This window comes from Dama dama, chromosome 31 (assembly GCF_033118175.1).
Source record: "Dama dama isolate Ldn47 chromosome 31, ASM3311817v1, whole genome shotgun sequence".
Taxonomy (NCBI): domain Eukaryota; kingdom Metazoa; phylum Chordata; class Mammalia; order Artiodactyla; family Cervidae; genus Dama; species Dama dama.
In genome coordinates this window covers 47,665,633-47,691,859 of record NC_083711.1, presented here as the reverse complement: position 1 = coordinate 47,691,859, position 26,227 = coordinate 47,665,633, and the positions used below count along the sequence as shown (strand labels likewise).

The following is a 26,227-nucleotide window of genomic DNA, read 5'->3' as shown; positions in this document are numbered from 1 at the left end:
AGGTAGAGTGACCTAGAACTGTCAACGTGAGCCCACTATTAAAGATGATACACACTTCTTTTGGGGCCCTGCATCTTTTCTCCACACCATTTTCACTAACTATAAATCCTCTGCAAGCAGCCTTTCTCCACTCTATGCTAAAGAAAAGAAACAGGCAGACTATTTTTATTATTTCTGTTTGACAAAACATATGGAAACAATAATTCCATAGACATTGTACATTATAATAGGAAGCAATCCTATTTTAATGTAATTTTAAAAATTAAACAGACTCAAGTTATTTAAACTCCTCAGTTTATTTGAAACTCACAAATGAGGCAGCCACGTCTCTAATTTACTTAGCAGATTCATATCGTTGGCTAGGACTCTTTGAGATTACTTCTTTTATCGATGTGCAAAGCAATTAGGAGGTTAATCCTCATTTACTAGAAAAAGTTTTTAAACGAGTAAATTTGTCCCAGAGTAAAGGGTAGCAAGCTTAACTCAGTCATACTTGGTCAGTTTCTTTTTTCCTCTCAGGTATTTTGCATTTTGTTTTAATTTGCAGAAAAGAACAGATGAATTAAAACTAGTTTTGAAGTTCTATTTTTATATTATCTTGAAAGTACAGCACAAAACATTAAATTTCTTTAATAAATACTGTCCCTGCCAAATAAACTGATTAGTTTTAACTACTTTCATTAAAACACAGGCATGCAGAAATGAGGAATGAGGTTCTCCTCTCAGGAAAAACACTGAAAAAAAATAAGATTTCATCTGGCCTTCCCATCATCACTTGAAGAATTGTTTGGTAGTTACATCATCAGGAAATAAAATACTATCCTCTGAGGACCCCAACTCTTTACAAAGAGGAAAGAGAAGGTTTGAAGTCTAAATCACTCCCGGAGATGTCTTGCCCCACCACCAAAAAAAGAGACTTCTCGCTTCCCTCTCCCGCCTCCCCACCCTGCCTCCGCCCCCAGCGAGCAAAAAACAAACTTAAGAAAAACGTATTTACAAAGCACACGTAAGAATAACATGATGTATATTTAAGAATCCCAAGCAACAACAGCAGCTTTAGCGCCCCAGAGGAATAAAAGTTACAAGCTGATCGACCATGACCCCCAAAGACTAGATTAGCCCGGCAGGAGGGCGCCAGCGTCCCCGGCCCGCCGCCCATTCCCCTCCGCGGGGAGCCGGGACCGACGGGCCGTTCACACGGTCCGAGCGTCGGCGGGGCCGGGGCGCGCTGCAGCGCCGCCGCTGCGGGTCTGGCTGTCACCGGCGCCCCCGCCGCCCGCGCCGCACACGCGGAGCGCCTTATAAGGCAGCGCAGTGACGTAACGCCCATAGGCCGGGCGCGCTCGGCGCCCCGCTCGCATTGTTCGGGCGACTCCCGGAGCGCGCACAGCCCGCTCGCGACGCCGCGCGACTGCGGCCCCCGCCCGGTCCCCGCCCGGCCCCGGCGCAGGCGACTCAGGTAAGCCCGGGAGAGCCGCTCCGCTCCAGCAAGGGGAGCGGAGAGCCAGGCAGTCTGTAGGTGGCTTTTAAAGTTATCAGCATCACGAACTGCAAACAGGTTTCGAAAAGCGCGTCCAATGAACTCTAGAATCAAAACCTTTCCCAATTTACACAAAACTTAAAAAGTTTTCTCTGACGGAGAATACAGATCTGGGATCTATTTTTAAATGTGGAGAGGTAAGGGATGACTATGTATTACAGACGCCTTCCAAATAAGTTATGCACTGTGTTCTGCCTCTATTGAGAAAGCTTTGGGGGGGGGGGGGGGAATATGCTGTAATACAACAACTCTCCTGGTCTTCTCTCTCCTAGAACTCAAACTCCTTTAGGTCTTACAAGAGCACAAAGCGAAAACCTACCTACCACAGGGCAGTGGATATGATTCCCACCCAGTGTCCTCTCTCTCGTTTATAAATCTTCATATGAAAGACTAGAAAACTCTTGTTAGGAATATATCTTGTAATTAGGATGGATCTAACTTTAAAAGTAAAGCACTTTTTAAGATTCAGAAAACTCCTACAAATGCTAATCTGTCTTAAAAACAAGTTTTAATTAGTACAAAAAAGTAACTATCACAGTTTTGTGTTCTAACTTTTTACTTCAACTCCAGTCAATGGGTAAATGACAAACTGCACTGCAATGAAACATAGAGCTAGTTTCTGTACAGTAATATGTTGCACAGTAGTTTATGATGTAGAAATACATAATAAATTTAAAAAGTAAAGCCTATAGAAGAATTTTGTTAATCAGTGGCATTTTGAGCCATTATTTATTACCTCTAAACCTTGAGTAGACTACTGCTATAAATGAATCCTTACACTATGATAACTGAACAAGTGGCAGATGCTGAAAATCGACTTATTTTACTTTACTTTTCAGAATAAAAATCAGCAGAGGAATTAAAACTAAAATATGCTATGTCAAAAACACTGGAATATGAGATGAAAAAATGATTTATCACTTAAATTTTGTTTGGTCTGAACATATGTTATAAAACAAAACTTAAGAAAAAGTGTGTGAAAGAATTATTTTCCTTGTAAAATAGTCTTTGTTTTATTTATCATTTGAAACATAGATTTTTTTTTTTTTAACCTGGTCAAAATGTGGAATATATCTGTATTTCTAGTAATTCTGTGGTTGAGTTTTTTTAAAGTATATGACATTGGTGCCTGCCATTTTTGCTTCAGAGGATTTTTGTTTTGTTAGCTAATTTTGTTTGGAGCAATGCAGGCCTTTGGTTTTAGTATTCTAAAAGAAAAATTATATGTTCCTTGGCCTGAAGATAGGCTTTATAAACTGCAGGTTAGTATTGAGAAGCAGGATTTCCTCAAAACTATTATTTCAAATCTAGGGAAGCCTACCATAATGAGAAGAGAGTGGGGACAACACCCAGGTTACTGGGGAGAAGTACAGAATATGCAACAGCAAAGTTGTTTATTTGATATATGCTGTAATTGGAAACTGAAAAAGATTCCTGTCTTGGGAAAAAGGTATTCCACTCTTTTGAATCTAATAGAGGAGGAGGGAAACAGAACCCATCAATTATTGTTTTAGCTTTACCCAAAGTACCATCTGTATCATAAACTATAGCTCAACTGTTGAAAATCATAATCTCTATCAAAGTTCTAACAGCTGTGTTTCCAGAGTCTGCATTTTACTTTTTTTAAAACAGGCAAGCATCAATTTGTAAAAAAAATTTTAAATGACACACTTCAATATTCCACACTATTTTCCATCTATTAACTTTAAAGCACAGTTCAAAGAACAATCACCCGTTAAAATCCCTTTTAAAATTGAAAGTTAAAAGAGATTTTTCATGGATACATTATCTCACAGTGTACTCTCTGAGTGAGCATTTCTTAGTCCTTGAGACAAGTTATATGATGGAAAAAATGTTTTGGATTGAATCAGTGTGAATTTTTACATCTTCAATAAAACATTAATTTTATAATTAATAAACTCATTTGCCTTTCTATGGTAATTAACCTTACCTGTTAAGCCCTGGTATTTTTGTGATATTTTCCTAATGCTGTAATGAAGTCTGTAGTAACAGTCGATATGAAAATACAAGTCAAGCTTAGAACTTCTCAAGTCCACTTAGAATTCCCATTAATCTGCTTTCTCAAAATGCTGTGAATTTTGTTTTAGGATTCTTTGCTACCTCTCCCCCTCCAAAAATTGCCTTTAGTAATAAATGGATTTTGAGGTAAAAAATGAAAATGGGAGAGAGGAAGAATAAAATTCCATTAATTCTTCTTAGATCATGTTCTATCTATATCTATTGCTTCAGGGCAAAGTGAATGCTTTTACAAGGTGAATGGAGAAAAGAAAATACAGCCTCCTATTAAAAGGAAGAAGGAAGGGGGGGCAGGAAGAGAACTGTTTATAAAAGACTGGATATTATGAAGTAATATCAGGGTATGTAAAGCGATATTGGTCTCAACCTGCTTCAGGAATTGAAATCTGTTATCCACATAGACAATCATTATCTTGGAAAAATTGAACACACCTTATCTTCTTGGGCTTATCATTAATTTTAAATGATTTTTAGAGTTTAATTTACATTTGACTGTGAATTTAGCTTCAATAAAAACTGATTTAGTTTTTGTAAACTGTGTTTAAATGAGGATTTGAAGATGAAGAGACACTGCATATGCAGCATAAGACTTTCAGAGAAACATTTTCATGGCTGCCTCTGCCATCACTACAGTCTATACGGGCCACCAACTCAATCACTTATGTTTCTTTCATGTGTGCTGCAAAGACTTAGAAAATCCACTGGCCAGTTAGTTTCTGCTTGGAGGGTTAGGTGCACTAATTCCTTAGCAGATCATCACCACCACTGTTGTAAGTCTTCCTGCATTCCTTTTTTTAAAAACAGAGTTGAGATTCTCTCCCCTGGCCTTCTTCTGCACTAACATTACCTCTGACTGGGAAAGCTGCAAGGCAAGTAAAAGTGGGAAGGCTCTCCAAGGAAAGTCACTTGGTTCTTTTTCAGATATGGGAGGACTCCCTTTTCATCCTTGTTCCAGGAGATTCTAATTTAGCAGGCTAGATAGGACAGCAGCAGTTTTCATTCTGAGCCCAAGAATAGAGAATAACACATTAGCAGCATTTTTTCTCCAGTCTAACCATCCTCACATTCCTCTGCCCTACTGGTTTCAAAATAAGGTTAACTCTTAAAGATACAATTATTATTTTTTTAAAGACTAGCTTAGGAAATGATATGTCTCTGTGTGGGGGAAAGGGTAAGAAGGTATGCAGAGGAGTAGGTAGCTGAGTGTATCTACCACTGGGACAGGTAGAAGTGGAAATTCCTTGTTTCTGTTTATGACAACTCCTGATTCTAGCCTAAAGGACAGTTACTATCAGTAAAAGAGAGTGTATATTATGTCAGAATAGCAAACACTCAATTCCACAGATGTGGTTTGAGAAGTGCCTTGATAAATTCTTATGGACTGTGGGATGCCCCAGGCCCCAGAGAGAGTGCATACACACACACACACACGCACGCACATATACACCCACACACACATGCATGCACGTGCACATATACACCCACCCACACACACCCTAGCAGGGAATGTCCACAGAACTTGATAGCTAGAAGAGGCCTTGGAGGCCATCCGACCCAAGTGCCTCACCTTGCAGAAGAAATTCACGTCCACTGTGTGACTTGCCTCAGAGACACAGAGCTGCTCAGAGGCAGAGCCAGGGCCACCTGCATTTTTAGACTGCAGCCTTTGGTTTCCCCTTAAATGAAGGGCAGGAAAAGATGAGGACAGAAGCCCCAGAAGAAGCCTTGGTACTGTAGGTGTTAATTTGGACATAAAATCCATTTTAAAAAAGAAAGTAGAAAGGTTCAAAGTTCTTGTTGATAAGTACAAGTAGTAAGAAGACAAAGAGGAAGGAGGTGAAAATCAATACAGTTTAACCAGGCTACAACAATGGAAGGGAGGTGATAAAGGGAGAACAAAGAAAACAAATAATAAATGTACTTATAGGTCCTTTGAGTGGCAAAGCTCGCTGTCTGCCCAAAAGCTGAGAGGTGCCCTGCAAAGAGTGTGTATGCTTTACAGTTAAAGTCATTTAGGCCTGAACCACTAACATGATAAAGTGACCTCTTCTCAGCACCTTCCAGCTAAGCATTCTGCATTCCCTATACCTCCCCTGCTAGCAGGTTCCCTTTAAAAACCCAAAGTGACTCAATGCCTTTGAAACAACCCTCCCAAAACTTTCAGAGGAAGTTACTGTGGGCTTTAAGCTCCAGTGATATTTGCTTTTCTTTCCTTCATAGCAGGCATTTCTCATGACATTAAACTGCACATTAACTGCTAATTTGTTTATCATCTATCTCCTGGACTATAAATTCCTCGAGGGTGAGTTTTGCTACCACTTTATGCCTAGCACCTGGAGAAAAGAAAGACCTGGTTAAGTTAGTAGGTATGTCACAAGGCCAAGAAGGGTATTGAATGAACATATGAACAAATTACAACCTAGAAACTTCTTATTTGGTAAGAAAAGAGGATTTCTGGGAACAGTGGACTAGGAAGGGTCCCTTCAGACTCTGTGCAGAAGCCCTAAACAGATCTCTGCCACTGTTTCATCAAACCACATAGAAGTGACTTACAAACAAAAACCAGAAAACAAATTAGGCTCAGATTAAGTCAAGGCGGTGAAGTCAAAGCAGTCTGCTTTTACTGTACATTATATGTTGTGTAGGCAGACTTCAAGTCAGATGCTTCTCTGTCGACCCACCTCTACCTACTTCACTTAAACATCCTCCCCAGAATAATGAGAATGAAGATGGTGAAACAGTACCAGGTGAATTGCCTCTGGGCAAGGAGTGGACGGGAAGCAAAACATGAAAGAGCAGAGTGCAGTGCTTTTGTCTTTAATGAAGGGTATTCCTCTGTTTCCCCCCCATCTCTGTGCCTCAGCTGAATGCCCGCCCCTACTGCATTCATGGGGACCAAACAGTTTGTCCTTACTGTGATTAGAAATTAGCAGATTCCCATTTCCCAAATATATACTTTGATTCCAGAGTTTCTGTGGGTTATCCAGTGCATCTGCCAGGTTTTACAGAAAAGGAATGATTTTTCTGTAGTTTCAAAGTTAGGTAATGCCAGTGTCCACCTGTGAAGCCAGCCTAGGGCTTGTGACTCCTCATCAGTGCCAAACGTTTACTGAGTGTCTACTAGGCACTGGGCTCAGTGCAAGGCAGGACAAGCCCAGCAACTAAGTTCTCCTCACGCCACACCATGTCGCTAGCACAGCCACACCTACCATCGGTGACAAGGGCTAAGATCGTCAGTAGCTCTTGCACAATGGTTTCAATCATTGGTCACTGTCCTGTTTAGGCTCTTTTTTAATGAATTGATAAAGCAATACAAGATAATGTAGGCCAGCTGTACATAAAAATTAAGTAAAGATAAACCATGTGGGACTATTTTTTAGAAGAATACAACACAAATGTAGTCAATCTCCAAGCTTATTTACTAGTGACACTAAACTGATAGACAAATAGTGTTATCTCAACACTAAGACTACAGAGTAGGAATGATGGTTCATAAATCAAGTTCTACTCTTCTTGGCTCTGCCATCCATGCTCTGCATAAGCCTCCTGTAGCCTTGGCTTCCATTAACTTATAAAAGGACATGATGTCATCCACTATAAGCATCTCTCAATACTAGGTAAAGGACAGAATAGTGTGCAGTCACCCCCGAGGGAATTCTGGTCCAGTAGAGCCAAAGACTATAAAAATACAACCCACTGATCGTTCATTACAGAGACAAATCAGCTAAAGAAAATGGGAAGAATGTGAGGGGAAAAGCCCAATCTGAAGCCAGAAGCAAGATTCACATAACTATAGCCCAAACCATCCTAGCAAGAGCAGCCTCAAGGATGAGGTCAGACCTTCAAGATGAGTGATTCTGACAAGAGTGAACCTTCTAGATTTATCATATCTCATGGCCCGCCAGTCTCAGAACAAAAGTTTAAAGGTGAACCAAGTTTTTCTCTCTCTTTTTAAAATTCTTTTTTAAGTGAATCAAAACAAAAACAAAGCTCTGAGCAGAATCATAAGAGGAATGTAAAATATTCATCACATTTGGGCTGACAAGACATAAGTGACCGCTGCTGTTACATTTGAAGAAAAGGAAGGAGCTGCTTGGGGACAGCATAAGAAAGTTCCTTCTTGCTGAAGACAAAGGGCCTGCAGTGAGACACTGTGTAAGTCCCTCAGCCTCAACAGGGACTGGTCACTTAATTGGGAATGGCAGACGACATGAATCATTCTGTGGAGTTTTGTGAAAAGTAATCCTTTGCTGCTAATGAGATTAATTATTCTTTAAGAATAATATCTATTCATTTATCATCAAAGTAGTTAAACACTCATTTTGTTAAAAGAAATACATTATGTTTGAGGTTCCATATTATCCTTCGGGCTTTTATACAACTGCCTACCTGGGGCAGACCAAGATCTTTTAGATAAAGATGAGAACAACTTTGTTAAGTGATTATGGTTCTACTCATGTCCCCTAAAATTATGCTACACAGTAATCTTCTAACAGTCCCATAAAATTCACTGGCCTGAGCAAAGATGCAAAGAAACACAAAGTTAACATTCTCTGGCTAGTTTTCCCACATCTGAACTTGATTTAAATTTGTGTTGAAGTGACTTCATGTCACTGAATGATTCTCTGTCCTCAAAAGTGACAGGAAAAAGAGGAACAAAATTCTACTTCTCTTTCTTTTGCTCTAATAATAATTAGAGTAAACTCTGAGAACTTTAGGTGGCATTCAGTCTAAGACGGAGTCATGCTCCCCTTAGAAATGGGTCTTCTTACCTCTCAAATCGTTTGGTCATCCAGTATGTACCAAGTTCAGACCCATGTGGAGAACACAGAGGTATCAAATCTTTAAGGAGCTTATAGTTAGTTCAAGAGCAAAACTAATACGAAATAACAAACTAATAAAATGATACACAGTATTTGTGCCACAAAACCGTTAAGAGCTGTGGGAACTCAGCCAGGGTCAGACAAGTTAGGGAACATTCATGGAAAAGATATAAAATGAAATGTAAATGTAGCATTCTAAAAAATGACCTATTTATTCCTTGGAAGTCTACCCTGAAAAGGGAATCTGAGGTAAAAAGAGAAAGAAGGCTTGACCCAGCATCAGAATACCTGAAGTCAGATTTTTAATTCCATCGTTTGGCCTTTAGAACAACCTGGACCCCCACAGTGGTTTCAATCCTTAAAATGAAGATTAAAAGTGATGATAAAGCAGTTGGCCCAATGCCAGACCCATAGGAGACACTCAGTAAATGGTACCTATTACTATTCTAGATATTATGCCAGTCTGCTCATAAGAATGATGCTCAATCGGCATCTGATGCTATTGGGGTCCACCAGGCTGAGGTGCAAGGGGTTGCCTTAGGGCCAAATAGGAGGTACTTTGCAGGATGCAGTCCCAAAGAACTCATGGTTTTGTAATCCAGCCATGGGGGAAGTAAAGCATTAAGCTTATTGGAGAAAATCCATGTCTCTAGTGCTTAACTTTAGCCATTCTGAAAAATGAGGTTATCCTTTATCCTAATTTCTCTGCTGGTAAGGAATCCCTAGTATGAGAAACCCACTTAAACTTTCCTAAAGAAGTTGTAGTCACCTGAAATAAAAACCAAGTCACTGAATAAAGGATCAAGGAGAGAGAGCAAAAGGCTTAAAAGCTAATTTGGAATCTCCCTGTTTTACCTTGAAAGTCCTACCAGGCTGGAGAGGCACACATATAACACAAATAGGTGAGACAGATGTTACAGCATGAGCTTAAGTAGCATATATTATGTCCTAGCCACAGACAATAAAGATTCCCTTTCAAAAACTACTAAATACTTCTTAGGTGTTCAATTTGCAGTTTAATTATACTTTCAATTTAGCGTAACATTTTAGGTGTCAGACACTAAAATGATTTATTTCTGTACTTTTACAGCACGCTTATAACCTAACTACAATAAATGCCTGACATATAAAGAACCCAAAATAAATGTGAATCCCATGAAATTCCAATAAAGGTTCCCCTATTATGAACCACAGATCAGATGAGTCACAAAATCTCTTCTGATAGAATGGAATATACAGTTTTGACATGTGAATTTGTGTACAGTGCTATATAGGAAAGAAAGGAGGGAAAGGACTTTAAAGGTTGATGAAAGTGAAAGTCAAAGTCACTCAGTCAAGTTGGACTCTTTGCAACTCCATGGAATTATCCAGGCCAGAGTACTGGAATGGGTAACCTTTCCCTTCTCCAGATCTAACCAACCCAGGGATTGAACCCAGGTCTCCTGCATTGCAGGCGGATTCTTTACCAACTGAACCACAAGGGAAGCCCAAGAATACTGGATGGGTGGCCTATCCCTTCTCCAGGGGATTTTTCCAACCCAGGAATGGAACCGCATTGCAAGTGAATTCTTTACCAACTGAGCGATCAGGAAAGCCCTTTAAGGTTGGTAGTGGTTTTTATCGTGTGCAACTGGGATTTGAGGATCGTTAAAGGCTTTGTAAACCATCAAGATGAAGGTGTATTACTTTCCCCATGTTGCAGCTGAGGTAGCACGCAGATGAGCCAAGGTCACAGTTAAGTGGATGGCAGATTTTGGTCAAATATTCCTGTCCATTGAATACATGGCTCCTCCGAAAGTGGCTTGTCTGTTGTTTGAGAATTGGGGTTTTGCTTTTTTTCTTTGTTTTTAGCTGTGAACTTTAAGAGAGTGAACTTTAAAAGTGAGGGAGAGTGAAGTGAGTGCTTTTTTTCAATGACTTGAAAAAACAATGACACTGTTTTCAACTACTGCAAGCGTGAAATAGTTTGCCCTTTCTCAAAATTCAAATCTTAAAATGAAATAAAATTCAAAAGTAAGATATGGTCAGGGCAAAACAGATTGGTCTTCATATAGCACATGCAGAGGTGTACTATATAGCCTTTTCTTCAATTCTGCTACAAACAGAATTTCTCATGCAGATAAATATAACTAAATGGGGACACTGTTGCCCAAGGACAAAACCCACTGCCAACAGGCCCGGGGCCCAGGGAAGTAAAGTATTAAGTCACTGCTCTCACCTCTAGCAGTCCTGTTGCAAACCACTGTAACATCTTGATGGAATTGCCCTGTACTGCACAAGCTAAATATTCTCTAGAATACATTCATCTTAAAAGAACCCAACTTCTAAGAGAGAAAATAGGATCAAACTATGTGTTCATGCTTTCTGTCTTCTCAATGCTCAAAAGTGGCAGAAAAGGGAAATACAACCCAATGCTCTGAATTGTTATGGAAAATTAAACAAGGTTAGATGACCAAAATAATTTTAATTTTTAAAATGTATGCAAGAGGACATGCACAGTCCACAAGAAAAATGGTCTTTTATATTCCAACAGATTTTAGAATGAAACTTTCCCACCTGTCTGTAATTAAAATTTACATGTGGCCCAGATTCATCCAAACATCATGTAGGAGACAGAAACCAATCACCTTCAGGAACTATTAATAGGAAAAGTGAGTAAGGGTAGATGGAGGATGTTCACTGTGTTTCACGAGTCAGTTGTTCAGCATGCAGTCAGGCCAAGCATCAAGCCTCATCTTCCAAATGCTTTGACCTCCAAATACTATTTAATGGTATTAAATGTTCCTACTTCCTTTGCCTTCCTTACTTACTGATTTACTGGAGCTAAAATGGAAAAGGGGAAAGAAGGAAGTTCTCTCGGGATCACCATGTCTCACATCTTACATTCTCGGGGTTCCTGTCTAGCCTGTTTCTCACAGCAAGCTTTGTGACTTCAGTAGTCACAATAAAACATAAGCGTCTGTTGTTGTGGTTTCTAAATTTCTGAAGTCTAAATTTCCCACTAACAAGTTAGGAAACGTTTGGTTTCCCAAGCATACCATGTTAGCCGCTGCCTCTGTACAGGCAGCCAGACTGCAGGGAGGTGAAAACCAGTGAACTCATCCACTCTGGCACATGACTGCTCCATGCTTTGGCCTTTTATGTTAAATATGAATGCCAGCGAATTCAGTATGAAAGCCAAATAAAAGAGGAAGACCTTTAAAAAAAAAAACAACTTATAGGAACTAGGGGCTTAAAAAATTTTTTTTTTTTTTTGGCTCAGAGTAAGGTTCAGAAAAGGATTATTCTTTGTGACTTTTTAAAAAAGAGAATAAAAGAAAGAAAAACAACCTACCAAGGAATAAGCTTTAAGAGAAAGGAATTATACTAATCTTCCAAAATACCAATTTGCAATATATGAATGAAAATAACCTGTGATCTGGGAAGAGAAAAAAGGGATGAAAGAGACTAAAAACAAAATTCTGCAGCTACATCAGAATGCTTTTCTAAAGAATTTATTTCTGTTTTCCTCAATCCACTAAAGGAACATCTGAATATAAATGGACTTTGCAATAGGACAAATACATATAAATATTATTAATAAGATAAAATACATACAATACACATTTAAGGGTATACAGCATCATGCCCTTGAAGTCTGTTTGAGAAAAGTCTGTTAAAAATATTTTCCGAGAACTTTAAGTTCCTTGAAATGTTCTACGGAAATGGTATTTATGACAAACCTACCTCCTCTAGGGAACATGAGATGTTATTACTGGCAAAGTCACAATTTTTTTAAACTATCCAAAAATAATCATGAATTTATGCCAGATGACTAAACATGTTTTATTATTACAATGATTAAGGGAATATTTGCTAATGTCTCATGATCAAGCTCAAAGTAGCCTTATAGAGAGCTTATAGAGAATAACAGTGACAAAACAGTAGATTGCAAGTGGTAATGATTCTCTGTGCCTTTCATGGGCAGAATATTACAATACATATATTCACTGAAGAGGATGGTACATATGAGATAGGAAGTGTGGATGTATGTCATGGTGGTGACAAACTGCTTTTCTGTAAAATGAGAATAATAATAGTTGCTTCTTATGCCTGTTTCCAGAACTAGTATGGTACATGGCATGTAGTAATTGCTCAATAAATGATTAACTGCTTAATCAATGATTGTAGAAGAAAGGAACTATTAACAGTCATCCCTCGGTATCCAAGTGGGAGTGGTTTCAGGACTCCCACAGATACCAAAATCAGCAGATGCTCAAGTCTCTCATATAAAATGGTGTAGTATGGTCAGCCCTCCTTACCGGTGGGGTCTACTTCCACAGATATAGAGGGTGGCAGCACTGTGTGTCTATTACTTACAGTCACAAAACTCTAGTTCAAAAGTAGACTCTACTTCTACCTATTAGGTATTTGTTCAAATATGTAACAAATACTTAATGAGTACCAAATACATACTAGGCACTGTTCTTGAGCTAGAAAATACAGCACTGAAGAAAAGAGGCCAGTACTTGAGCTGTCACTGAACACACACACGCACAGACATCCCTACCTCCCTACTCACACAAAGCTTACATTCTAGTCAGTAGGAGAGACAGCCAGTGATCAAACAAGTGAGACAGCAGGCACGCCAGCGGCGCGACAAGACCTGGGGGGGCGGGGGCGCGGGAGCCACCGGCCCCGCGTCAGGGGGCAGCGGGCCTGCAGCAGACGGAGCCCAGGGAGGGTCGGGGGCCGACGGGACAGGGACGCAGCGCAGCGGTGAACAAACGAACTCGGAGGGCATGAGGCGAGAGAAAGGAAGCTTGTGAGGTCAGTACTGTCTGGGCTTTCGAACATGTAGACTCTTTAGTTGAAAGAGCACATGCTTTGCAGACAGTGACTTTTTATTCTGGCTTGGTTATTTGTGCTATTTGGCAATTATTTAATCTCTCTATATTTTAGTTTTTTGGTCCTTACCCTCATCTGTAAAACAGGAATAATATCTCATAAGGTTGTTTTAAGGATCAAGTAAGATCAGCAGGCACAGACTAGACCCTCAATATGCTTTTTTCTTTTTTGCTATAAACTAAAGCACACCCTGGATAGCGACTGGGAATCAGAGTCGGTGTTCCAGTACCGGGGTTACTGTAATAATGGCCTTGCATGGTATTTAATCTTTCTGGGCCTCAGTTTCCTAACTAAGAAAATTGTAGATGCTACACACAGACATTATAAAAACAGATATAAATCAGTTAAGCTATTGTCATAACATGATAATCAAAGAATATTACTATTACAGTTTATCTTAATGTTAAAAATGCAAAACTGCAAAAATATATGACTCCTCTTCCTCTGTTACTTCATCTCAAAAATCCTACAAATTTTAATTTTTTAAGCATGAAGTTGTAAAGATTTAGTAGCCATGTTGATTTTTATTCCCATATCCTGCCCCTGCTGAAGAACACTGATCTACTAGAAAGATCTCCAAAAAATGCTTAACTGCAAAAATCAAGGTGAAGGATAAAGAATAAACTATTTTTTGTATAAAAAAGGGTAGATAAGAATCTTTATTTGTATTTTCTTGTTTACTCATAAAGACACTATAGAAGTACATGTAAGAAGCTAGTATCAGTGGTTATAAGTTGGGGAAGAGGAACTGGTAGATGAAGGATGACGTGGGATCCTGTACCTTTTAATATACATATTTTGAAATGTATTTTATATATTTAGGAATGCTCATCTAAAATCAAAGACTGAAATTCAGACTTGTGAAGAGTTAAGACTGAGCAAAGAAAACTTTTAATTACAAAGCTAAGTATACAACAGTATGAAAACCTCAAATGACCTCCTTCTTAGATAACCTGGGTATCCTTCAACCTGTTTGTACTTTTTTTAATGAAATGCTCAAAAAGAATTGAAAATATCATCAATAGCCTTCTTCATATTTTCCACTATGAAAACTAAACCCAGCAGTAGCACATACAGAAAAAGATCTGTCAGCCCACCCCACCGCTGAGTCCCCCAGTAGACAAGTCTACTTGTCTAGGAGCATACTATCTCAGCAGAGAAAGTGCACTGCACATTTACACGCAAGAAACGAGAAACAGGAGAAACATGAACAGAACATCAAAGAGGCTTTGGGAGAATCAGCTATTAGCATCCATTGTGGTATGCTGGCATGTCACTGGATAATGCACATTCAAAGTATCGTACTCTTCCAGGAAGGGAGAAGAGCTTGTGGTGTAGACCTGTGAACAAAAGAGAAATGGAAAATACTGATCCTAAATATATTTCAGAAGCAAATAGTGAAGAGTTATGAATGTTAGATCTCTTTGTTGTCTCTGACTTTCGTAAGTTTTCAAAAACAATCAACTATGCCCTAAAGTGGTGGTTACCAGCGGCAACTCCCTGCCCCCAGATGCTCTCCCCTACTGTCCTCATCATCGGTTTCCTGCTCCAGTAACAACTGGTACGTGTGCTGTGCCAGGCAGTGTGCGAGGTGCTTTTGTGTGGATTGTTTTACCTAACCCTTAGAACAGTGCTGTAATGAGGGAGGTTCCAGTATTATCTCTGTCCCACAGATGAAGAAAAGGAGACCTGTAGAGGTTAAACTGCTTGCTCCGTCACCCTGGGTAGAAGTGGGGAAACCAAGACTCAGCTTTGAAAACTGAACTCCAAAATCTCAATTTCTCCCCCAGCACTACCCTGCCTCCCACAGGATTCCACTGCCTCTTTCCCGTTGGTGTATCAGTGCTGGGGGGTGTACTGGCTCCCTGTCAGTCATCCTGCCTGCCCCTTGCCCTTAGCCACCTGCACTGCTTCCTGCCATCTGCTGCTGGGGCAGCAGGGAACAGGCAGCAGAGAGGACCTCATTCCTATCCTAAAGCAGGCTACTGCCATCGTGGAGCCAATAAGATACAGAAGAACACAGATCACAGCGGGTGCCCAGTCACCCACAGAGAGGGGAGGAAGAAATGGAAAGAATGATACACAGTCAAAGTGTTAGCAACCTGGGGACAAGCCAGTATCATCATTATCATCAAGTTAAAGATGGCTCTGCATGCTGTCTACCAGGCAAGGTGCTCTTGGGAATACAGATGCATAGTTCTGTCTGTGACAATCCAAGGCATCACATGCTGGGGGACTTTTTTACATGCTTCTCCTAGAAAAGAAAAAGGCAGCCAGGGAAGGCGCCATGCCTGTGGGAGCCCCAGGCAGGCCTCGACAGATCAGGGAGGTGAAACTTTCAGTTGGCCAAGCACCTGAAGTCTCAGTCTGTTAAAAGACAGGCTGGTTTGCCTTTTCCTCCCTAAGTTTGTTTTTTAGTGTAGCAATCAAAACGGAAAGTCTGGAGAAGAAAAAAATGTTAAAATATTGATCTGAGGAACTGCTTTCAAATAATTAAGAACCACATTCAGAGCGGTGGGGAGGGAGAACATGAAACGTGAATGGCTCTTCACTGCATACTCAAAGTTATTGTTTTTTAAAGTTTCTTCTTGATGGCTATAATATATTCAAAGCAAAGGAAAAAAAAAACCTATTCAGCAAATGGCAAAAAGAAAAATTCATCTGAGAAGACACTTTTCAATATGAAAAATTAAAATGGGCGTCAAGAAAGCACAAGCTTACTGGTATTCAATGAACATCCATCACCCGATAGTTCTTTCTAGAAAGTGACTCAACTGACAACATAGCGCTGAGGAAGCAACAACATATAATTCAGGCTCTAAGTAATTATGCTGGTACACATTTGCACACGCTATCCTTATCGTAACTCCCTTGTTAGTTTCCGTTTCCTCCCCTGGCCCTAGACGGAGCACCTTTTTAAGTCTCCCCCGGCCGTTTGTTGGAGGGTGCCGTGTCTCCTAGACTAGACTCCACGGCCTCAGAAGGAAACTGTTCTCCTCAAGTTTTGTGCCGGTGAGCTCTCAGGCGGACCTTTCTCTGCTTCTGAAACTTTTCCTTTCACTAGTTTTTCTTTCTAGGAGATTCTTTGTTTGAATTTCTTTAAAGATTTTCTCCCAATGCTGGTCCCTTTGCTCAATCTGAGGATTTTATAAGCTCCTCTTAGGATCCTGTTTCTCTGCTAAAAGCTCCTTAACCTCCTGATAATTAATAGGTTGTTCGACTATTTGCATCTTATTAATTAACTTCCTATGACCCTTGGGGAGCCAAACAAGACTGTTCAGATGCTGAAGAGTCCTGACTCACCGTGCCCCATTTTTACTTTATATTTCTCTGACACCAACTAAAGCCTTCTCTATCACCTCTTGCCCCAATTCTTGTTTCACAGTGAAGGAAAATAGCAACCCAGTTTCCTGGATCTGGACCCATTTATGGTGTTTCTAAGTGATCTCAATGATGATGACAGTATCTTCAGTAATAAGGACATAAAGCAGACACAGATTTATACTCATACATGGCTAGAAGACGCCAAAAAACATGTTACTGTTCTTCTATATCTTGCTGACCAAGTCAAATGAATCAAGCATTACATTATGACTATGGTATGCTGGAGCTGTAATTTTTTTAAAAACCTTTGACTTCTGAGAGAAATAAAAGGAAGCAGCCTACATAGAATAAAAAAGACTAGTCATAGCTATTTTTATGAGTGCTCCTAAAAATTAGACTAAACAGTGAAAAGTCCCATTGAAAAAGCAGAGAGTGGAGCAAGGAAACATAAATTACTGGTTCATTACCAAGAACCTATCTCAACCTAAGGAAGCTTTCTAACAAATTCCATGTAATTACTCTAAACTGCTTAGAATTCTGTGGTTATTTAGCCATAAACCCAGCTGCTATCAATACAATGCAACAATTAAAATTACATATTAGATAAAAATTGCTAAGAGATATAGGGGGTCATCATCATAAGCAGACTATCAAAGTCTAGCCATGAGAGCAGACATAAAACTGAATAAAGCAGAGTATGTAGTTTCTTGCTTATCAGTTAACAGAAAAAGTAATGTATTAAACTAGCATGGAAAGAATGAAAAGCAAATATAGGCATTGAGAGCCATCAAGGTGAGGTTACACAGTTAGGTCTAGGATGAGAGATACACTATTTTGTCTATCTTCAGAAAAGACCAAACAAGATTTGGTATCATCACACTATCTGGTTGTTGATGGGCAACTATTTTAAATTCTGACTAGAGTGATATCTGCAAATATACAGGCAGGTTTTAACAGAAAAAAGGTAAACTGTTAAATAACAGGCACGGTACTTTGCACACAGTAGTTGCTTACTACAGTGGTATAATAAAAGTCTGAAATGAATTAACTGTCAGCTGACCTGCACAGCACTGTGGATGAACCCATTTTAAGAACCAGGTCATTCAGTGGTTTCCATGCCCTTATTTCAAATTGTGGTTTGAAACAAAACATGATGTCTTATGGAGAGAGCTTTGTCATTTAGGATTTTTCTAAGAACTGGGAAAGAGGTATTTTCTGAAGGAAGGGAATCTTCCACCTAGCTGTTACGGGGAGCAATTAGTTTAATTAATGACATAAACATTAAAGCAGTGACTAGGCCAGTGAATCTGGGGACTTCATCAGTGTGTTATGAAGCGAAGGGCTCACTCAGTAACAGCCTGCAGAAGTGACAGCCTAAACCAAAGACTTTTCCAGAGAAAGACACACTTGCCATTTATGCTTCAACCACCTATCCTCGAGGTAAAGAGTTATTCTCAAGGGATGGCCCCTTTCAAGAGGTCTATGAGGTTAAAGCTATTTTCACAGTAACACTAGCTTTTTCACTCAGTCCCTCACAAGGAGTATTCCAGAGATGTGATGTGTGGTGATGTCATTGTTCTGACAGCTGATGGATGTATGAAACAGATCTGAGAATCCAACTGCCTTCAATTAAGCCAGGTATTAGAGTTTGTAGAAATACAAAACAACACAGTCCTTTCCACCAAGTTTTGGCATTATAAAAAGTGATTTTTCATAAAATATACGTTATTAATGTTTACTATTTTAATGAATAAATATATAAATATTTTAAAATATCTTGGTGTGAATTTCTAATACTATAAATATTGGTAGACATAACCTACACAATCAAAAGCTCTTCAGAGTCCTCAATTATTTTTAAGAGTATAAAGGAGTCATGAGACCAAGAAGTTTTAAGAACCACTGCTATGGAGATTTTACTGAGTTGCACTGAAATTATCTGCTCATCTTTCCCAAGAGCCTACAAACTCTGGAGAACAGGATCCTCCCCTCTTCATCTCAGTATAGCCCGGTATTATATTCCTTTGTTGTTTGCAAATTAAATGAACAAAAGTGTTGCTATATTCATAACATCAAAAACTTTACATTTAAGATCCACACAGTATATTTGTCTCCTAAAAGATGACAAATGAGAAGCTAAGCTGACTCTGAAGTTTTTCACTACTTATAGGTTGATTTCTGCAGCTACCAGAAACAACACAGTGCCACTAATGGCTTGTGAAACTGGTTTTATTGGTCAATAATCATGCTAAGCTTATTTATATGGGCTGGTTGTCTGAAAAATTAGGAAAGAATCTGAAAAAGCAGAGCCAGAATTGGTGTGTTAGGGTGGTCAGGTCAGAGATGAATATTTCCTTTTCAGTTTCATTTGTTTGTTGATGTAATGTTGTCTGTGTAGTAAACAAGCATATTTGTCCAGTAGAGCTCTAGCTCTGAGGAAAAAGAAAAAGAACCACTCCTTTGTGTGCAGAGATGAAATTATCAAAGGAGAGTGAGGGACTAAGATGTGGACACTAGCAACCATCTCCCTTCTCAAACAAGCAAGCACATAGAGTTCTAATACAGGGTTCTGAAGAAGGAAGAGAAGATATTCCAACAGTCTTGATTCTTTCCAGAGGACACTGTACTTAACCAATTATACATAATTTTCTTAAATACCTAAAACCATGCTCATGGTAAGCACCAGAGCACCTTCTTTTAAAAATGAATAAAATTAGTTAGGATAATAGTACAGTATTTTCCACAGGAAAATGTTCATTCATTCATTTATAAAACCATTCATTTGGTACCTTCTACATGTAAGGGCTTTGTAGTAGACACTGTAGAAGACACAAATGAATCAATCAAACATATGTCCTGTGCTTAAGAAGCTTATATTTTAATAGTGTTGATTGTAGTATACATAAATAAAACAAAAATAAAAAGTGATGAGAATTATATATAAATCATTATGGGTATGACTGGCATTATAGCATTTAGACACACCATCTGTTTCCTATGTCTTATGTGATGCAATTACTAACAGTCTTACATAGAGGAGATAAAATACAGTCATACATGTGTGCTGACATGTCTGTGTGTAAATAAAAACTGCAAAGATGCTCTGAATGTATAATTTATAATAAGGAGCCAGCATTATGGCTAGTACCAAAGAACACTCAAGATGACAGATGTGATTATTTTTGAAAAAACAAGGAGCTGCGTTGCACATAATAATAGCGATAAACCGCAGTAAATTATAACATTTCCAAGCCATAAGAGAAACTCTAAAGAAGAACTGTCATAAGCCACTGCTGTAAACCAGTTTGGATTTAACTGCCTTGCATTTGCGTCCATAAAACCAGCTTCTACAATCTGTTTTCACTGGACAAGATTCAGTGACTGTTCCTATAATCTTCTTGTGTCAGTCCTTCAACATGAATATGAGTACTCCAAGACAAGATTCTTCAAACTGGAGTACATATACTCTTGAGCATGCACACAAGAATTTTTCAGAGCACAAGCATGAAGAACATGAAGGAATCAGTGTCTATACCTGCAGTTCTCACACATGCTTTCCAAGACTGATCTGCCAGGAGAAAAAAAAAAAAAAAAAAAATGCTTGTGCTCTAAAAGCTTCCTTTTCAAAAAAGTCATACTTAACAGAATCTCACCGAATGCATTTTCCTGGGTTGCAAAACCCTCAATGGTACAGACGTCGGGACAACTCTAGGAACACTTACTTCTTACAGTCCCATGAGAGCAGAGCGTCAGCAGCTTCAGGACCAACCACTGGATGGAAATACGCAAATAACAGTACCTGTCATTTCATCTGGGCCTCATCTCTCTCACAAATGAAGTGGTTGCCAGAGGGATGTGTATTTACACATTGGCTTAAGTTGGAAAAAAAAAAAAGCCAGACTTTTCCTGAGTGTCTGTTTTGGCTGACTGGTTTGCCAATGATGACTTTTAGATTGTATGTCAGATGTTAATATGTATCTTCTGCAGTTATTTAAACCCTGAATACAAAATTCCAGATTCCAGCAAAGTGGTACTTAGTTTAAAAAATTATTTTAGAACAAATTATCAAAAGAGAAGTTAAGAAAACCCCATTTAAAATGAAATAATTAGAAGTTTAATAACCAAGAAGGTAAAAGATCTGTGTATTAAAAACTGTAAGACACTGATGAAATAAAATGAAGAAGACACAGAAAAATGGACTGATGTTCCATGTTCATGGATTGGAAGAATATTGTTAAAATGTCCATACTACCCAAACTATGAAAAGATTCAGTGTAATTCCTATCAAAATTACAATGTATTTTTTCACAGAAATGGAAACATCAATCCTAAAATGTATATGGAACCAAGAAGATGTTGAATAGCCAAAGCAGTCTTGAGAAAGAACAAAGCTGGAGGCATCACATATCTTGATTTCAAAGTATACCAGAAGGCTATAGTAATGACAACAGTTGGTATTAGCATAAAAAAAAGACACAAGAGACCAGTGAAGCACAAAAGAGAGCCCAGACATAAACCCATCCATGTATGGTCAATTAATCTTCAACAAAGGAGCCAAGAATATACAAGGGGAAAAGGATAGTCTCTTCAATAACTGGGGCTGGAAAAACAGGACATGCACATGCAAAAGAATGAAACTGGACTCCTATCTTACATTACACACAAAAGTAAACTCAAAATGGATTAAAGATTTGAACCTAAAACCCGAAACTAACATTCCTAGAAAAAAGTACAGGGGATAAGCTCCCTGACACTGGTCTTGGCAATGAGTTTTTAAACTTGATACCAAAAGCAAAGGTAACAAAAGCAAAAATAAGCAGATGGGATCACATCAGACTGAAAAGCTTCTGCACACAGAGGAAACCATGAGCATGATGAAAAGGTAACCTATGGAATGGGAAAAGATATTTGCAAACCACATATATCTGATAAGGGGTTAATATCCAAAATATACAAACTCATACAACAGCAGAAAATCCAAATAACCCAATTAAAAAATGGGCAATGAACCCAAATAGACATTTTTCTAAAAAAGATACACAAATAAGCAGGTGTATGAAAAGGTACTCAACGTCACTAATCATTAGGGACATGCATAACCACCATGATGAGATATCATCTCACATCTGTGAGGATGTCTGTTATCAAAAAAGCAAGAGATGACAAATGCTAGAGAGGATGTGGAGAAAAGGGAACATTTCCTGTACACTATAGATGAGAATGTAAACTGGCACAGTCAATATAGAAAACAGTATGAAGGTGTCTCAAGAAATTAAAAACAAAATTACCTGAACAAAATGAAATCTCTATCTTCAAGAGATATCTATAACTATGTTCACTGCAGCATTATTTATTCTAGCCAAGATATGGAAATAGCCTAAGTGTCTGACAACAAATGAGTGGATAAGGAAACCGTGGCATGTATTTGTGTTTAAATACAAATGTATTTTACATATGTAAATATGCAAACAGTTTACATATATAAATATATATGTGTAAAGTACATTTTATAAAATGTATATAAATATAAATAAATGTATAACATTTATATTGATGGACACATATGTTACATATGATACACTATATAACATATATCTACAGTACATAAATACATTTTTATATATGCACACACACACACATATATATGGTGGAATATTAGCCAGCCTTTAAAAAAGAAGGAAATCCTGACATTTGTGACAACATGGATGAATCTAAAGGGCATTATGCTAAGTGAAATAAGCCAGGCAGAGAAAGACAAATGGCACATGGAAATTGCTTAAATGTGGAATCTAAAAACAAGCTGAACTCACAGAGTAGAATGGTGGCTTCCAGGGACTATGGGAATGGGGGAAATAGGAAGGAGCTGGTAAAACTACAGTTACAAGATGAATAAGGCCTGAGGTTACAATGTATAACATGTGACTACAGTTAATACCATATTTTATAATTGAAATTTGCTAAGAGAGTAGAACTGAGTGTTTTTACACACACACACAGAAGATGAGTACGTGAGGTGATGGAGCTACTGTCGGGAATCCTTTCATAATTCATATGTATATCACCACATTGCATGCTTTAGATATTACCTTTCAATTATGCCTCAGTAAGTAAAAAAGAGCATTTACTAAAAGAAAGTGCTATAATTGGGCTTCCCTGGTGGCTCTCAGTAGTAAAGAATCCACCTACCAACGCAGGAGACACAGGTTTGATCCTTGGGTCGGGAAGGTCCCCTGGAGAAGCAAATGGCAACTCACTCCACTATTCTTGCTTGGGAAATCCCATGGACAGAGGAGCCTGGCGGGCTACAGTCCATGGGGTTGCAAAAGAGTCATACAGAAGTTAGCAACTAAACAAGAAGATCATTATTCTTTACATGAACAAATTAATTGTACATAATAGAAAATTATTTTAGGAGCTATAAGAGGAAACATTTGAAAACCACTGCTCTATGAGATATGAACTAAAAAGAATGTAAGCACGATGATAAATGAGAATTTTTATTTAGGCTGGTAAGTTTCTCTAATACACAGAATGTCCCTTGAGAAAGACACCAGATGTGGAGCAGGTCCATGAAGTAGCTGGTGTTCCTGTTAGAGAGGCAGTGTGGTTGGGGAAAGAGAACAGGCTCTGCCCCTTCCTGATCTTTCTGACTCTCCATTTTCATTTTCTCTGTAAAATAGAGAATAATCTCAAATCCTGTAGGCTTACCAAGAGAATCAGAACCAACAGCTATAGTTAAAGACTTAGCTCAGTGCTTAGCAGCACGTCACCAGCCCTAAAAGGTAGCCATTATACAGTCTCATACATTTTAGTCTTTGGGTTGAAACTAAAATTATTTACTGCCTTTTTTAAAGGAGAAAACTTAGTTACTAACTCAAACACTTCTGATATGCATTTTAAGTCATTTTTTCCAGTAATAACAACAGATTTAGATTAGTCATTAGTCCTACTGGATGTTCTCTGTGAGAAAAATGGATGGCCCTGTAGGTCAGGAATACAGGCTGTACCCATCCACAGTTTGGGATATTATTAATAATGAACAATTGGGTAAGTTAATATTCAGCCAGAATACCATTACTAGAAAACATCTGACACATAAATAGTAAAGTCTTAGTCAGTCCTGACATCACCTGGGAACTTGTTATAATGCGAATGTTGAGGTCCACTCTTTGCCTTGAGAATTGGAATTCACCATTTAACAAGATTCCTAGGTGATTCAATTGAATGTTAAACTGTCAGAAGTACTGGTAAAGAACAGGTAGAGAGCCTAACTTCTAATGACAGACTGACAGATGCACATGTCTATAAACACACAACACATACACAGGTGTAGGTCACAGTGGTTTTCAACGGGGGGTGGTTCTGCACCCCAGAAGAAATTGGGCAGTATCTGGAGATAATCTTGGTTGTCACAACTGGTGAGATGCTCCAGGCAGGTGTCTACTGAGCAGAGACCAAGAACGCCGCTAAAACATATTACAAGGCCCCCCACCATAAAGAATCAGTTGGCCCAAAATGTAGTGCTGAAGATGAAGAACCCCTAGCATAGATGACACAAACCTCTCAATTGGAAAAGGCACTAAGGCATATTAATTGGAACTATACATGGGAGAAGGAGCCATAATTTGACCCCACAGTTCTGACGGGAAGAATTTCCTATCTGGATATCTCAAGATCTGTGCTGCTTTCAAGATTATGAGTATCCTGATTAAAAGCTCTCAGACTTACTTCCCTGCTGTTACTAGTAAAACCAGAGTCAATGATAACCTTGTTACATATAAAGTCAGTCAGCTTCAATACCTAAAACCCGTTAACATGCAAAGAAAGATAAAAGAAACAAAACTATTACTGTTTGGTTTAAATCCCAAGGAAGGAAGCTGCCTCAGGGGACCCTCAATTGCCAAGTTGTGACAACAAACCTTCTTACCTAAACTAATTTGTCTGTGAAAGCTGAACAGATGTGAGGCTATTCATTATCTTAATTACCCCACTTAGTGCACATGTCTAGGTAGCTCACGATGGAAGTATTCAAAGGTCTGCCTAGCTGATGGTGTGTAACAAGCACAGTGTGTAACAAGCACCCAACTGGCCCTGGGATGGATCCATCAGGGCCTCCCTCCTAACATGGGTTCAACTGGTTGATGGTTGGGGGTGTAACTCTTTCTGCATATAAATTCCTATCTTCTTCCCTAAAAGGCTTTACCAGACTAGCCTAAGGTGTGCTCATGGGACTGGTCCAGGGAAATAGCAGGTTGTTAAGAAACAAGTAGTAAGGAAATGCTGAGATATATGTATTCACATTGTCACTTTTATGTATCTAACCATGTAAAATGGAGCTTGGAAACAGATGGGGATACTAGCTGATTTTCAGAAACTACAGAAAAAGATAAATGAACTTGCACCATGCTGAAAAAGATGCATCATGCTTGCTCCAAGAAAACACTGAACACAGTGGAAACAACTGAAATGTCTTTAAACTCTTTTTTGCCAGTTTTGGCAATGCCAGGATCCACTGATGGCCATTCAGTTTTAATGTTCTTTTCCTCGTACTCCACACAATCTTCCCTTCCTCGTATCCTAAGAAAACATACCTTCTTCTCATGAAAATGAAACAGCACTTGGCATTGTTTAATAAGCTGAAAAGAAATCCTGAAAAGCTTTTGTGAAACTATTCTCTAATAAAATTCTAAGAACTGTGATGTAGAGAGGGGAAAATATTTCACTGCAGCATTGTTAAATATCATCCTAATGCTCATGTGGGAGGAAACTTCGCCAGTTTCTGTAATGACTTCACCACCGGCACAGTTTACCATGGACTCTGCCGCTGAGCTGTGAAGTCCCACTACCTTTCAGGAGGGAGCCGCCATGCTTCTCTTCTCAGGTTCCCATGTGTATCAGATGGGAATGGGACAGGGCCAGAAGCCCTGGGCAAGCCTCCTGCCAAGAGTGTGGATTAGATCATCAACCTACCCCACCCCGGCTTCCTCAGAACTGCACAGGCCACAGCCCTTGGGCCAGCCTATCAGGTTCTCAAAACAGGAAAAACTAAAAGTGGATCCTCCCCGCAAAAAAGTTTGAAAGTTCTTACATCATACAATTATTTTAAACACATAGCCTCTTGCGTAGTGTAATTACAGAAGAGCAGATTCGAATCTCAAAAAGGACTCTATTTCCGAGAATACCCCAAGTTAATTTCCCTGTACAATGTTCTCTCACATACTTAAACAATTTTAAAAAGAAAGTACTGTGGCAAGGATTAAAGACTTGCATTGGATAATTAACTCATTCTTAGTAGATAAGACACACTAAAACTCTCTATGCTTGATCAAAAAAACAAATTTTACAACTTTTCACCCATGACAAGTCCTTCAGTTAAATTCTTCAGGGATTCCATCCTATTTTAGCTTCTCTATAACAATACTGCAAAGCTGTAATTACATCCTCTATAATCAGGCCATTCCCAGTGTAACTAGGAGTGCCACAAATTTAAAACTGTGACCTCAATACTGAGGGAAAAAGTGTGTGGAAGAGAGAGTTTATACTGCATGCAATATGTCTTCCATGTTTTGTGGACAAATTTAAAACATAAAGAAAAAAAATAACATGTTATCAAAGT

At 38.8% G+C, this 26,227-nt stretch overlaps 3 protein-coding genes across 6 annotated transcripts in view; 2 read left to right on the top strand and 1 right to left on the bottom strand.

Annotated features, from left to right (window-relative positions):
* Positions 1–26,227, bottom strand: part of CMSS1 (cms1 ribosomal small subunit homolog) — a 390,283-nt gene that overhangs the window by 321,855 nt on the left and 42,201 nt on the right. The gene's annotated exons all lie outside the window — the stretch shown is intronic.
* The window catches only part of LOC133050222 (filamin A-interacting protein 1-like), a 119,669-nt gene that overhangs the window by 62,743 nt on the left and 30,699 nt on the right, over positions 1–26,227 (top strand). The window lies entirely within an intron of this gene.
* LOC133050218 (filamin A-interacting protein 1-like) overlaps positions 1,356–26,227 on the top strand; it is a 28,948-nt gene continuing 4,076 nt past the window's right edge. Inside the window, exon 1 of one of the 2 annotated variants that reach the window (XM_061134413.1) lies at positions 1,356–1,459. The gene's annotated coding sequence lies outside the window, so the exon portion shown is untranslated. Of the gene's footprint in view, positions 1,460–9,873; positions 10,004–26,227 lie in introns of those variants that run through there. The other variant, XM_061134412.1, reaches the window with a different exon arrangement.